The sequence below is a fragment of the Stylophora pistillata genome, chromosome 3, assembly GCF_964205215.1.
Source record: "Stylophora pistillata chromosome 3, jaStyPist1.2, whole genome shotgun sequence".
Lineage (NCBI taxonomy): Eukaryota > Metazoa > Cnidaria > Anthozoa > Scleractinia > Pocilloporidae > Stylophora > Stylophora pistillata.
In genome coordinates, this window is record NC_142521.1 from 19,803,116 (window position 1) to 19,817,681 (window position 14,566).

At 38.7% G+C, this 14,566-nt stretch overlaps 1 long non-coding RNA gene and 2 pseudogenes across 1 annotated transcript; all 3 read left to right on the plus strand.

Moving 5' to 3' along the window:
• Window positions 1-36: 36 nt before the first annotated feature.
• LOC148734937 (uncharacterized) lies at window positions 37-14,179 on the plus strand. The gene is made up of 4 exons (XR_015999318.1): window positions 37-409; window positions 12,608-12,640; window positions 12,898-12,932; window positions 14,138-14,179. It is a non-coding gene; the product is annotated as an uncharacterized LOC148734937 (long non-coding RNA).
• Window positions 1,735-5,796, plus strand: LOC148734938 (uncharacterized; annotated as a pseudogene).
• Window positions 10,126-11,168, plus strand: LOC148734939 (uncharacterized; annotated as a pseudogene).
• Window positions 14,180-14,566: the final 387 nt, after the last annotated feature.

The window sequence follows — 14,566 nt, forward strand, 5'->3', positions numbered from 1 at the left end:
AGAAGACTATGGGGAGGACCCGTTGAGAGAGATTTGACTAGGGTCCGGGTTGACTGCGCATTAACGGTCTCTCAGCTGCGCAACATGTTCTTTCCACGCATTAGAAGATTAGAACGGCCGTTAATTTGAAATTCTTGCTGGATTGGTTGCTCGACAAACCAGCTTTTGTGGGATTTTTTTCGGTGGACTTAAAGAGGAACTATTTGGCTTCCGTTCTGCCAAGTTTTGATTCGAGGCAAAGTATTTCAGTGTTGTTTTCGAGCGATTTCCACGAGCATTTGTCAACAGAAGTTTCCGACCTTCCCGTATCTTGTGCACGGTTACTCGGTGGCGATTAGGGCGTCAAGCTAAAACACGTCAAAACGGCCACAAATCGCGAGGAGAACAACACAGACTACTCTCTATGAAGGTAAGACCTTATTTCTTTGATTGTTTCACACAACTTTACATTTACGGAGCTGAAAAGCAAGTCTAACTAAACCAGTATACAAACTCTTTAATAATCCACTGTGAAAGAGCCTGTGGCAGAGCTTGGGCGACCTGTGATGACTCCTTAGTACGCCTGTCACTACTGATTACGTAACACTAGAGTCCGGGGACACAGAGGAACGAGAAAAATGTTGTCGGCAATTTTGTGACGTACGCCGACGGCTGTTTGGATGAGTTTTTTTAAGGTTATTTCCCACCTTCAGAAGCCGGGAAAATCGTTTTTCTAGATTGAAGTTAGACATTTTACCTAACGTTTACTAACCCTAACCCTAATCCTAACCCCCCCCCCCCCAAAAAAAAAAAATTAAAAATCTCAAAAAGCCGTCCGACTGATTTAGGAAAACATATGTTAAAATAAAAGTTAATAAATCGGGAAGGTGTCATGTTCTCGTAAATGGGCGAGCCCTACGGAGCTCCTTAAGTGCTCTGCAACACTTACACTCTCCTTTTAATTTTCGCGACCTTTTTTTTTTCGCGATTTTTTTTTTGCCACTTTTTTCGCGCCTTTTTTTCGCGAAGAAAAACGTTCCGAAAAAAAAAGTGGTGAAAAAAAAGTCGCGAAAAAAAAAAGTAGCGGAAAAAAAAGTCGCGAAAAAAAAAAACAGTCGAAAATAAGGCGTTCCTTAGAACCTTCTGGGGGAAAATCGCGGCAATTTCATGTTATTTGCATATTTTGTTTACATCGCGCACTTGATAACATTCATACGTGGAAGTTCCCTGCAAGTGGAATGTCTTTTCTTATGAATAAAAAACATAAATCAAAATTAGAGAGGAGTCCTTGCAATTGGGCAAAGAGAAAGAAAAAACAGGCCCAAAGAAGACAGAAATGGCACTATTTTGTCAGGAAAAAAAAAAAAAAAAACAATCCTGGCGCTCCTCTCCACTCTGGCATCCAAATTGCGAACAAAGAAGTCGCCATCAAATCTACATTTGTCGTACATAAGGTTGAAACCGAAGTTTCCTTTCAATAAGCAAGTACCAGCCGTGATACAAAAATAAAGGCAATTGCCTCAAAGCGTATGAAATCACGAATAAACCTACCCAAGAGAACTCATTCAGCGATAAGAGTATTTCTTAAGCTGTCTGTCGATTCGCTGTTTTGCTTTTCAGCTTTTCAGCAGGTTTTTCCAGCTTTACCTTTTTTGTTGCGGGATTTTCCTTTGCCAACTTTTCCCATTACTTAACGTTCAACTGAGCGAGATAAGAAGAAAAAAAAAAAGCAAAAAACAAAAAAACCTGAGTGCTATGCGGTACTTTTCGCCGGAAAATCTTGATCCATTGTCATCGACGCCAGGAGGTCCGTCTTCCCAGTCTTCCCATTGGTTCGCGGTTTCCGGAGGCGAGATAATCTTGTGTGGCGCTAGTTGTTTACAAACCTTTAGGAGCTAAAATTTCGCATTTGATTTTGAAAGATGTACTCCACTTTGAGCGAATTTATAGGTATGTAGATTCGACCAATTTTCGTGAAATTTCACCAAAACATTCTAGGGATAATGACGAACGAAAGCGTTTCAGCAAATTTTGATATTTGAAATAGTTTCCGTGTGGTGTCCATTCACGCAACATGTCTCGCATATTTTACGCTACTCTAACTTTAGATGCGGATATCTAGACGACCAATCAGAATTTGACGTGGAAAAAGACTTATCTGAATTTTTATCCTCAGTGCTCGATAGGACAGAGCAGTGTATAGATAATAATGAAACGGATATCAATGACTTGCAAGCACAATCTGTAGTTCTCGATCAAACCGTTAGTCTTTTGAGTTCTATTGCCTTAACTGACTTTGAGCAAGATCGGATCGAGTGGGAATCTCTAGCTACTGCCTTTGCAGTATTGAAAATTATCACACAACTCTAGCAGTAAAATCTTCCACTTCTCGATGTACATGTAAAATTCTCAGAATGAGAAATCCTGGGAGACCACAGTTCTATATATCTCCTGACACGTTGGAAGATCTTCTCAGACGTGGATTTTCATTGGAAAGAATTTCTTGGTTGTTTCGTCTAGCTCATTGGACGATTTATCGTAGAGTATAATCATATGGCTTGCAAAGCACGGCAAATTTTAGTTTGTTGCCGGATACAGAATTGGATGAATTAGTCTTGGAGTATACAGGCCGGTCGTCATGTATTTAACAACTGGGCGAACATACATAGCCGGGTACCTAATAAGTCACTTGGACTGAGGATTCAAAGAAGAAGAATTCGTGAGTGTTAAGTAAGAGTGGATCCAGCGAATACTGCCTCGAGGTGGGGAATTGTTGTTTCTCGTAGGCGGTACTCCGTCCTATGGCCAAATTCTCTGTGGCATTTAGATGGTCATCATTCTCTCATTCGCTGGGGTTTTGTAATCCACAGATGTATAGATGGTTTCTCTGGAAGAGTTGTGTTTCTCAGATGTAGTAATAACAATCTTTCGCAAACTGTTCTGGAACTCTTTCTGAAAGCAATTGAAAAAGATGGGTTGTGACCATCACGTATTCGTTTGGATTATGGTGTGGAAAATGTATTAGTTTCTGGCTCCATCGACTTGGGTGTCTCTGACCACCACCTAATATTCGTAGTTCAAAGTTGCAAGAGGTAATGCAAAACCCAAAGTTATCCCAACCAAGAATTATAAATCGCTAGACACAAGGCAACTCAGAAGTGACTTCGACCGGGCTCCCTGGCATATAACTGGTTTATTCGACGACATCGATGACAGTGTAGATGCTTGGCAATATCTATACAATGAAGTCCTACATCACCACCTACCCCTACGAGATGCTGAAATAAGAGATAAGTCTCTTCCTTGGATCAACACCTCCATTAGAAAAAAAATTAACAAAAGATACAAGCTCCTTGAAAAGGCAAAGTCATAAGGCGATCCCGAGATATGGAGTCTCTACAAACAGAAGAGATAATAATAATAATAATAATAATAATAATAATAATAATAATCATAATAATCATAATGATATATTAACAGATCCACTAGGTGGCTCTTCCCTGTCAAAAATACATCAATGGCAATGAAAATAAATCAAATTAAGTTATTCACAAATTACGCAATATGCAATTAAAAGTAGAAGTCAGATTAACCGAATAAAAATTACAGTAAAACTAACTAATCGCTCTGTACTCTATTACATAAAAATTGTTTTTTATTTATTTATTCCATTTCACTGCAATTACATGGGGAAAAAACAAAAGAACAGACAATAATAAGAAATTGGATTACATAACAAGGCAGTGGGGAAGACTAGAAGGGAACTGACGAACCATACGTGCTAGTCAACCCATTATGAAGAAAATATACGGATATATAAAAACTTAATCAAGGTATGTAACTAGCTAGCTGCTAACTACCTAACTGAGTAATCTAACTAACTAACTAACTAACTAACAACCTTACTAACTAAGTGCTGGTTTAGCCCAGGTGGTACAGGGGTGCTCAGGTTCGAAAACCCTATCGTTATGAAAAAATAGTGCATAGTCTCTTAAAAGAAGAAACACTACAGGTGGCCGTCCTCAATGCATCAGGTAGATTGTTCCATAGATACGGAATCCTATTAAAAAATGTTCCCTTAAAACATAACATAACATAACATAACATAATCTTTATTTCTTAAGATAAAATCACATATCCTAAGTTACAACATAAACTCACAAGGGAAACTAAAAGTTCCGTCCTGAATCTATTAATTCTTACTTTATTACTTGCATGTGATCTTAATCTCTCATCTGAACAAAATTGAAAATACGAATTAAGTGAAGAGTTAAAATGCCCGCACTTTAGTTTATAAAAAGTTGAAAGATCCTTGACTTCTCTGCGGTAAACCAGTGGTAGCAGGTTGAGACGTTTTAAGCGTTTATTATAATCGGGTAACATAAGCCGAGTCGCACGTCGTTGCACCCCTTCTATTCTTTTTATCATAGCAATTGATTTTGAAAGTCTTAAAAAGGTTCTGTAATCTTTACAGTTTCTAATAAACTCTGGTAAATTGTTGAATAGCTTCGACGAGTTGTCTTGGAAAGTGCTGTTTTCGGTCGGGACCACTAATCTAATTGAATTGCTTGAGCGCAGTTCCTTGCGGCATTCCTGTCTAATTATTTTAAGATAATCTGGCCAAGTCTCAGTGTTATGCAAAGCTTTAAAGTATGATTTCAGGAGGTTCAAATCTCTTCTCTCATTGATTGGAAGCCATCCGATTTTAAGTACATCCCGAAAGTTCTTAACATAGTGACCGAGTACAAAACTTGCGGCAGCAAATTGAACTCGTTGCAAACGGCGAAGTAAGAATTGTGGTAAAGGGTAAAAAAACAGATCTACATAATCTAGTTTTGACAAAATCAATGTTTCTACCAGTTGCTTTCTAAGCTCATATTTGGCAAGGTGTTTCAATTTTCTTAGTATGGATAGAGTGGCGTAGTATCCAGATACCGTGTGCTTGATGTGATCGTCCCACTTCAGATGTTCATTGATGTGAACTCCAAGCAGTTTGCAAGATTTAATACGTCCTAGTTTATAATCACATGACTACGATGTTAGGATCATACTCTGGACATTTGCGGGGTGGATAGGATCGTAACCTTGGTTTTGTCGTTGTTAAAGGCGAGGGTACTCTGCTTAGACCAGGCACTTAGTTTATTAATTGATTGGGAGATACAGTTTCTACAGTTATTTAGGTCAGATAGTTTAGCATGATCGTAGATTGTTGTGTCGTCCACATACTGGAAGCATTTGACATTTACGTTCTCCTGAAGATCAGCAACATAGATATTGAATAGCACCGGGCCCAAGATGGAGCCTTGCGGAACCCCAAAATTCACGTTTTTAAACTCTGAGCACGTGTCATTGATCTGTAGGAATAGTTTACGATGCGTAATATAATTGATTGTCCATATCAGGAAGCCTCTAGGAAAACCTAGTTTACTCATCTTGGTGATAAGATTTCTGAAACATCGTATCGAAGGCTTTGGAGAAATCGGCTAAGATCATCATAGTTACCTCCGAACGTTTCATGGCTTTTACTATGTGGTCTCGTATGGCTTGAAGTACAGTAGTAGTGGATTGTCCCTTTCGATAGGCAGAAATGTTATTGTTGAGAACATTGTTCTTATCAATAAAAACAGACAGCTGACGGAAAATCAGTCGTTCATAAACCTTTGAAAGCACAAGTGATATTGATATAGATCGTAAATCTTTCTCAGATTTAATTTGGCTCCCTTTAGGAATCGCGCAGATGCGCGCGATCTTCCAAGCAGATGGTAAGTACAAGTTCTTGATGCAGGTTCTGATGGCACCATTAAGCGGAGACCCTAGATAATCTGCAACCATTTTCTTCATGTTTGCAGGGATGTTATCAGGACCAGTTGAACAGTCTGATCAAATGTTACGTAACTCGTGGATGACCTCTTTAAGAGTAACGGTCCTGATTTGAAAACCGTTATCAAAGTTTGCAGGGAGGGATTGAATCAAGTTTATAATTGAGGCGTGATCATCAACATGGTGTGCGTTGATGCCAATGGTGCGTTCGGCCGTGGATGCAAAGAAATTGTTTTGCTTGTCCGGTTGCATGGTTATTCGCTGCGGGCTCGGATGTAGGATGCGGTGAATTACTCTCCAAACTTCTTTTGGTTTCTTAGATGACAATATTCTTTCCATGAAGTTTCTCTTGGTTGACTTAATTAATTCTTTAAGGCGATTACGGGCCGCACGGAACTTTTCCCAAGTTTCTTTGTTGTTGTTACTCGTTCCTGCTGCAGATCGTAGGCGGTCTCTTTGTTCCTTGAGTTCCGCAATGACTGGATCTTTAAGCCACGGTGCAGGTGGTCGAGTGACCTTCGTTAATTTTAATGGTGCATGCTTATCGATACATTCTTTGATCAATGAACTTAGTATTTCGAGCTTTTCATCCGGATCGGAGACTCCAAAAGAGGCTGCAAATGGTAGTGGTTTAAAGTCTTCAATAAAAGAAGATTCATCAAAGTTCTTCAAATTTCTGATGAATTTGTGCCTTATTTTGAATCTGGTAACTTTGATGTTAATAGTTGCGTAGACAGCGTCATGATCACTGACTAGAGGACATGGAAGAACATGATCTGTGTGCGAAATTCGTTCTGGAAGGTGAGAGATTATATGATTGATAAGTTTGCTCGTCTTGTCTGTTGTCCTGGTTGGTTTATGTACATGTTGATGTAAGTTTAGTGAAGATAATACGTATATCTTATGAACCAAGTGCGAGGGCCGTACTCGGAGAATATCGGCCCAAGGTCTTGACAGTACGGACCGAGCGTAGCGAGGTCCGTACAAAAAAGACCGAGGGCCGATATTCTTCCAGTACGGTCCCGAGCAAGCTTGGTTAATGAGAGATTTATTATACGACTGAAGTTCAAAGGAACACAAGTGCGGTATCATTCGGGACTGTTCGGGACAGTGCCCGGTCCAATACTGAGAGAATATCGACCGGCGATAGAGCATTTTGATTGGTTGATTTTAGTTATTGGCCCTCTGACTTCCCGAGTCGTGTAATAAGTCTTGATATTGGCTGGTTATGGGTTTATTTGGTGTGAGTAAATCTATGTTGATGTCTCCTGTTACAACTATAAGACCATCCCAGGTTGCTGTTAGGTAACCAAGGAGGCTCTCAAAACGTTCTAGCCATTCCGTTGAGGTTAGCATTCTTACCGAGCGATACATTGTTCCTAAAAGTAGCTTACTATGTTTATTTCTACCGGGAAATTCGAGCCACAGTTGTTCAAGGTCGAGTTCTTTAGCCGCGATGTCACTTCTGCTTTTATAGGTCAAAGTTTCCTTTATGTAAGCTCCCACACCTCCACCTCTGATGGAATTACGGCTTCTAAGTTCGCAATTATAACCCGGTATGGTCACATGGTGTCGTAAAAGAGGGTTGTCCTTTAGCCAGGTTTCACTCATGCTTATCACGTCAAACGGATATTGCTTTATTGTTAGAAGGAGTTAATCAAATGCTGAAACATTTTATTCAAAATTCAAGTTATTAATTCAAGTTTAACTCAAAAAAATAATTTCGCGATCAATTTTTAGACAATGGCGTCACTGACGTATTTTACTGCATGCTAAGTCTTCACAAGGTCTGCGTTTTCGATCTTTCTTTGTTCTTCGGACGAGGAAAAAGGAGTGGGATATCGGGGTGGTTAACTGTCCAACCGGAAACAAACTGATTTGAATTTACCCAATATCCATGCACTTTTCATTTGGCTAATACAAAATTCACCATAACAAATTCCGTGTAACTAACATAAAAATAGATTCTTCAGCGTTTTCTTAATTCCTTATAGGTGTTCGACCATGTTCATGGGGGTTCGATTGTTCCTCAGGCCGGATCCTCGAGTAACTTCGGAGTATATGCACAGCTCGTAAACCACTCGGAAAATCTTCGGAGCTGTTTTAAATTAAAAACAGGCATTAAAAAATTCAGGGATCTTCGGGTAACTTCCAAAACCTTCAGATAATCTTTGGTCAATCCTCGAGTATATTCAGAACTCGTACGCTCTTCGGAAAGGTAAGCTGGAAAACCTATGTGCAAGGTCTGTTAAGGAGGAACGAGGGATCGAGGCCTGTCTCCAACGGAAGAGCTCATCGCTTTCGTTAAGCAGTGCTTTCCCGGAATTGAAATTGTGTGAATGGCAGACTGACTATAGCATTGCTATATTTTCTTTGTACCCTTTTAATGAATAATCGAGATCCTGATTAGAGGGACGCTGACCATGTTAACCTCTAATTTGACGAATGATTTGCTGTTTATTATTTAGTTTCACGCTGTTAAAAAATAAATAAGTTAATAATTAAAAATAAACAAAAGATGAAATGAAAAAAGTCGATTAAAAACAAATGAAGCCGAGGGTTCGATTGTTCCTCGAGGATCTCCGGGTAACTTCGGAGACCCTCGGTTAGCTTTCGGTTAATCCTCGGAATATATATTCGGAGCTCGTACACTCTTCGGAAAAATCTTGAAAAAAAAAAAAAAAAAATTGAAAAAACAAGCCTTCAAAAATTTAGGGCTCTCTGGATAACTTTGACTACCAAAATACTGTGGGATTTTGATTTTCTTCGAGGGCTAGCTCCGGTCCGTTTGGATGGATTTTCGACTGGAAGGTACGAGGAGAATCGTGCATCTTTTGACCTTAATGCTGCGAAGTTTGAAAGCGGAGCAATGCGATTTTCGGGGTCAAAATCGCTCGGGCGCTTGAACCCTTTCAAAACAAGGCTTCCTCCCTTGTCTTTCTTTAATGCATTACATTAACGACGAAATCAGACTTATTCAAAATCGCTCAAAAAAAACATTTTCGAGGCAAAAGGACGACTAAGCACCGCAGGTAAAGTAATTCAACGTTTATTTATCAATGCACATAGTCAGCAATATATCACTCTAGGTGAGACAAGCGGTAAATCTGGTACATTCACTACAAAACAGCGGTCGGCTACACAAACAGATTGTATGAGCCCCCTGTGATGTGTCCAATAATGCTATGCAAGCGCCATGATACTATGAGAACCAATTGTTTATCAACTTTTACACGTGTGTGTGTTTTGACCAGATGGAAGGTGAAATTGACACGGAACAGTTTATGGAAGAAATTAGAAAATACGATTGTATGTTCAATCGCTTTAGCAAAGAATTCGCTCTTTCTGAAGACTTTCTGCATCAAGAAGAGACGTTTCTTCTTTGGTCAGGCAGCGATTCTCCGTTTAAGTAAAGACAACAGAAGCAGAATGTTAATACCTATTAAAATTTAAGCGTACTTTGCGTTTACGTTGGACTCGATTGTCATAGATCGCTGCGATCAGTTGCGATCATATGTGAACATGCGATTTGCGATCTTCGGTTGAGAGGTTTCAGTGATCGTGCAATCGCCTGCGATCGTCTGCGATTATATGTGAACCAGGCTTTAAGTTTTTACCGATACCAACCTTAGAAACTATTTATTATAAAACTATTATCCCTAGTGTTTTATATGGCATTGTAGTCTGGGGTCTTGTTCTTTAGCCTTGATAGATGGTATTGATCGAATTCATTTAAGAACTACAAGAATTATTTACAATCTACCCCGTAACATCCACAGTGATGACATCATGAACGCTCCACACTGGAACTCTATTGTTTCATTTTACATTAAGAGACTTTTAGTTATTACAGACAATATCTATCATGGAAATAGCATCCAACCCCTAAATGACTTAATAGTGAAATCCGAGACTCCTTATGACTTAAGAAAATCCTTAAAAGTTGAGGTTCATAGACCAAGAACAGAAATGGAAAGATCTTCGTTTAAGCACAGAGCTACACTATCCTGGAACCTCCTTCCTGAAGACATCAAGAACTGTTCAAACCTAACATTTTTCAAGAGAAAACTTAAGGAAAACAAGAGGATTCTGAAATCTATCAGTTTTACTAAAGCTTCCTACAGCGTTTCCAAAAAATCTTTGGACTTTAAATACTTTTAATATTTACTCTGTATTGTTATTAATATTAGTTTATTTCATTTGTCATTATTTACATACCCATTTTCGATTTATTCACCCACTAGGTTTTTATTAATTGATAATTTTGATTAGTGCAGGTCCACATCATGACTTAATGTCTTGCCTACCCCCTAACCTGCTTATTAAATAAACTACGATGATGATGATGATGATGACAGGGTGGAAGCAAGAGGTGAAGGTAGAGGGAGTTTCATTGCCGGTCCCTCCACGAGAAATCAGAGAACTGAAAGACTCTGGAGGAATGTCTTCAGGTGTTTGTGTCATCTTTTCTATTACGAGTTTTATGCAATGGAGGATACAGGCCTGCTTAACGTTGACAACCCAACGGATATATTTGCACTACATTTGACATTCCTCCCAAGAATAAACCTTGCGCTTCACAATTATATGGAGGCCTTCAACCATCACAAGGCAAGGAAAGCAAACCATTAGTCCCCGTATCAGTTGTGGGTCAATGGCATGTTAAATGAAGACAACCCCTTGGTACATGGGCAATTAGACAAGGATCCTGATGACCTGGAGTTCTATGGTGTTGACCCAGATGGACCAACTCCATTTGAAGACATCAACAACAATGTTATTGTTCCTCCAGTGACATTACCAGTTGAGCATCAGTCAGTTCAAACCAAAGTTCTTGAGCGGATTGATCCACTCATGTCATCGATGCAAATCGGCATAGATATCTACATTAACATTCACCAGATAGTAAGAGAGAGTATTGAAAACAGTTAAGAACACTATGCCTTTTTGGCAAATCATGTGGCCATCTTCAAATATTGCTACATGGGATGTGCAGGCAGTAAAGTTAACAACTCAGTGTCATTATTAATCAAATGCTAAATGAACATGCAATAGGGTTTGATATGGCCAATTGCCAAAGAAATTCAGTATTCAACACCAGTATCAAAAATGACTTTAAGTTACTTTATTCAGGTACCATAGAACAGAAACTCTTTTACTTAAGCAGCTGTCTATTTTCGACAGCACAAGTATGATGCTCACATTTCAACAGATACAATGCTACAATCAAGCAGTGAAAGTTCTTGTGTCTAACAACAAATTAAAAAGTATTTTTTTTGAAGATTTTCTTCAATTTTTGGGTATTTGCCAACAGACATAGACAGCTAATTCACAGATAAAACACAACGTATGTCCTCCCCCATTTTCTAGAAACCATGCTACAACTTTGTAATCAAATTTTTTTACTGAGGAATTCATTCTTTCCCATGAATTGTTATGAGTGCAATGACTGTATGAGCATTGGCACCTGAAAATACTTTTAGCAGACTGAAAAAACTTCACAATTCTGAAAACCCCATTTTAAATCAACTGTTGAATTATTATTTGTGAAAAATCCTTATGCAGCACAATTATAAGGCACCACTAGACATATTCTTTCTATAGTGCAAGTGGTCCAAAGAAAGCAATTTTTGCAACTCAACATGTTCTAATATACATTTCAAATATAAATTTAAACATCTTATACAATTTCAGCAGGAAATACAACAATTTAAGCCCAGTCTTTAAAGTCCATTGTTGACATGATACCTAAGATATTGGCCAAGCCCAGCAAAACATAACCCCTTTAAATGTAGCACCTCTAGCCCACCCCCTTAACTATGTGCCATATGGTCAAAACATCTGAAAGTGACGTTTCATCACTCGTTTCACTTGCAAACATTTAACCAAAGCGATGAGCTCAATCATTATATTTGCAACTTAATAGATATAAATGTACTCTACGATAAATTGTCCAACGAGACACACCAAACAACCAAGAAATTTTTTCCAGTGAAAATCCAAGTCCGAGAAGATCTTCCAACGTGTCAGAGATATATAGAACTGTGGTCTCCCAGGGTTGTTAGGAAAACACGTAACGGCGTAACGGCGTAACGAGAAACTGCGTAACGGGATTTTTTTCAATGTTTTTATTTTTTTTTTGTATTTTTTTAAAAAAAATTTATTATTTTATTAAGGTTAAGTCTGTTTACGAGCCTAGTGACCCATTAGGCCGGTGCTTAACTCCGGTTTCTGTAGCATGAAGCGACTAGGAGTATTTCTACTCCCCCCTGAATGGGATGCCAGTGCATCGCAGGGTCACCCCCAGCATTAAATTTGCCGGTACCCATTTATACACCTGGGTGAAGAGAGGCACTGTTAGAGTAAAGTGTCTTGCCTAAGAACACAACACAATGTTCCGGCCGGGGCTCGAACCCGGACCACTCGATCCGGAGTCGAGCGCACCAACCAGGAGGCCACCGCGCCTCCATTATTTTATTAAATTTTATTATTATTTTTAAAAAGTGAACATTATTATTCGCGATTGGCGGGGTTTTCCCGCCCTTTGGCCAAAGTTACCGCATTTCCGGAGACAATAGAAAGTGCGGGCGCTTTCACACGCTTCCATGAGGTCGGTCATCATGGACGAGAACGATGATGGTAAGTTTTGGACTTTCATTTTCAGTTAGTTAGTTCCCAGGTTTCTTGCTCCTCGATCTTTTCAGTCACAATTTATTTAGTGTAGTTGCAGGTTTCAGTAATTCAGTAGTTTTTGCGTCCAGCGAGCTATTCTTCAATTCTAACAACTTGCGTTTACGATTTTCCACAGAAATCATTTTCCTTGGGGAAAGAAGGCTTTCTGGTAAGTGAAAGTTGAATACCTAATTTGATGGTACATAATATTTTTTATTAAAATGTAGCTCACCTCTAACGCTTATTAATAGTAGTCACTATAGAAGAGCCTTTAAAATCGCTTTGATTGTAGCGATGGCGATAAAAAGTACTTTTAATGTGGATACTAAGCTTATCTGCTAAAACTACATATGGCTGTCAAATTCAATTCACGGTTGTAGTTAAGGTTTTATGCTGAGATGTAGATTCAATGCTTCCCTTGTGTAGATGCAGATGTCAAGGACAGCAGACTCACTTCTGGGGTAAGATTTTCCATTCAATGTTGTTGATATGCGTATCTTAATGCCTGTTATTCGAAAATTTATCAAACGCAAAGTTCATGTTACGCAACGCCTCAATGCAGACTGACCGGAATAGCCCATTGCAGAAACGTTAAGAAAAAATAACACAAAAAAAAAAAAGAAAAAAAAAAAGGAAAACAACATTAAAAAAATCCCGTTACGCGGTTTCTCGTTACGCCGTTACGCCGTTAGGCGTTTTACTAACAACCGTCTCCCAGGATTTCCCGTTCTGAGAATTTTACATTTACGTCGAGAAATTGATGAAGGCTTTACTGCTAGAGTTTTGTGATGATTTTCAATAGCCCGTAGTACTTCTGCAAAAGCAGTAGCTAGAGATTCCCACTCGATCCGATCTTGTTCAAAGTCAGTTAAGGCAATAGAACTCAAAAGACTAACGGTTCGATCGAGAACTACAGATTGTGCTTGCAAGTCATTGATATCCGTTTCATTATTATGTATACACTGCTCTGTCCTATCGAGCACTGACGATAAAAATTCAGGTAAGTCTTTTTCCACGTCAAATTCTGGCTCTACGTCCGCCATGATGCTAATTAAATTTACCGCGCGAAAACATAAAGCCCATTTCCAACCGAAATGCCTTGCGCGCCCGGATCATTTTTCATATATGAAAAATACGCTATTTTCCTTGTAGTTGCGGAATCGCTTTGATATCTTCTTCCATCTTACTAATTAAGGCTTTCAAAGTTCCATCTTGAATCATGTGCGAACAACAAACTATCGTAGTATCCATATCAGTAAATAGTTTTGAATTCTTACATGTATGACGGTGAAAAACGTCATTTGAAAGTTGATGCCGCCGAAGAAGCGGTCAAGAGGAAGGCCGAGGAAGTGCCCGGCTCGGCAAAGGTTATTCGACTTCGAGAGTCTGTGTATGATTTATGGAAGGCAAGGGAAACAACCATGGGTTTCGGTAACACTACAGACAGTGCTTTTGCAATAAATGTTATTGCATTGTTCCTACGATGGAACTAGAGACTCCAAGGAGATTTTTTCGAGGTGAACATAATTATTTGACTGATTTTTACTTGAGATCTTGAGATATGTATGTAAGCGATCTCATTTGTACAAGTCATTATTCTATAATTGAAATGCGTAAAGTAAATCAGTTTTGGCTAATATTGGTTATTTGTTTATATTTTATTTAGTGTTGAAGCCGAACAATTTCCTTCAACATCAGGTAAGCTTTGTACAAGTTTTAAACAGACTCGATTTATGATTTTTCAGTCTGAAATATTTTGCGGCAAATTTGTTTACTGTGCTCTTCACCAAATCTTTGTTTTTCTTTTTAATAGTGTTTGTGAATGACTATCAGAGTTCGCCATTTAACAATATCGCGATTTCAAAACAAAAACAAACGACTACAAAGGATCTCGGATGGAAATGGGCCTCTAAAGTTGCCGTATGCTAGTTATCATTTCCGGTCGCTGACCGGAAGGAATTTTGAATGTATATATTTTTTCATTGAATTTTCATTGAAGTTTCATTGAATTTTCATTGAATCTCTTTGAATTGCAATTGAATCTCATTGAATTGAGATTAAATTTGATTGAATTGAAATTGAATTTGATTGAATT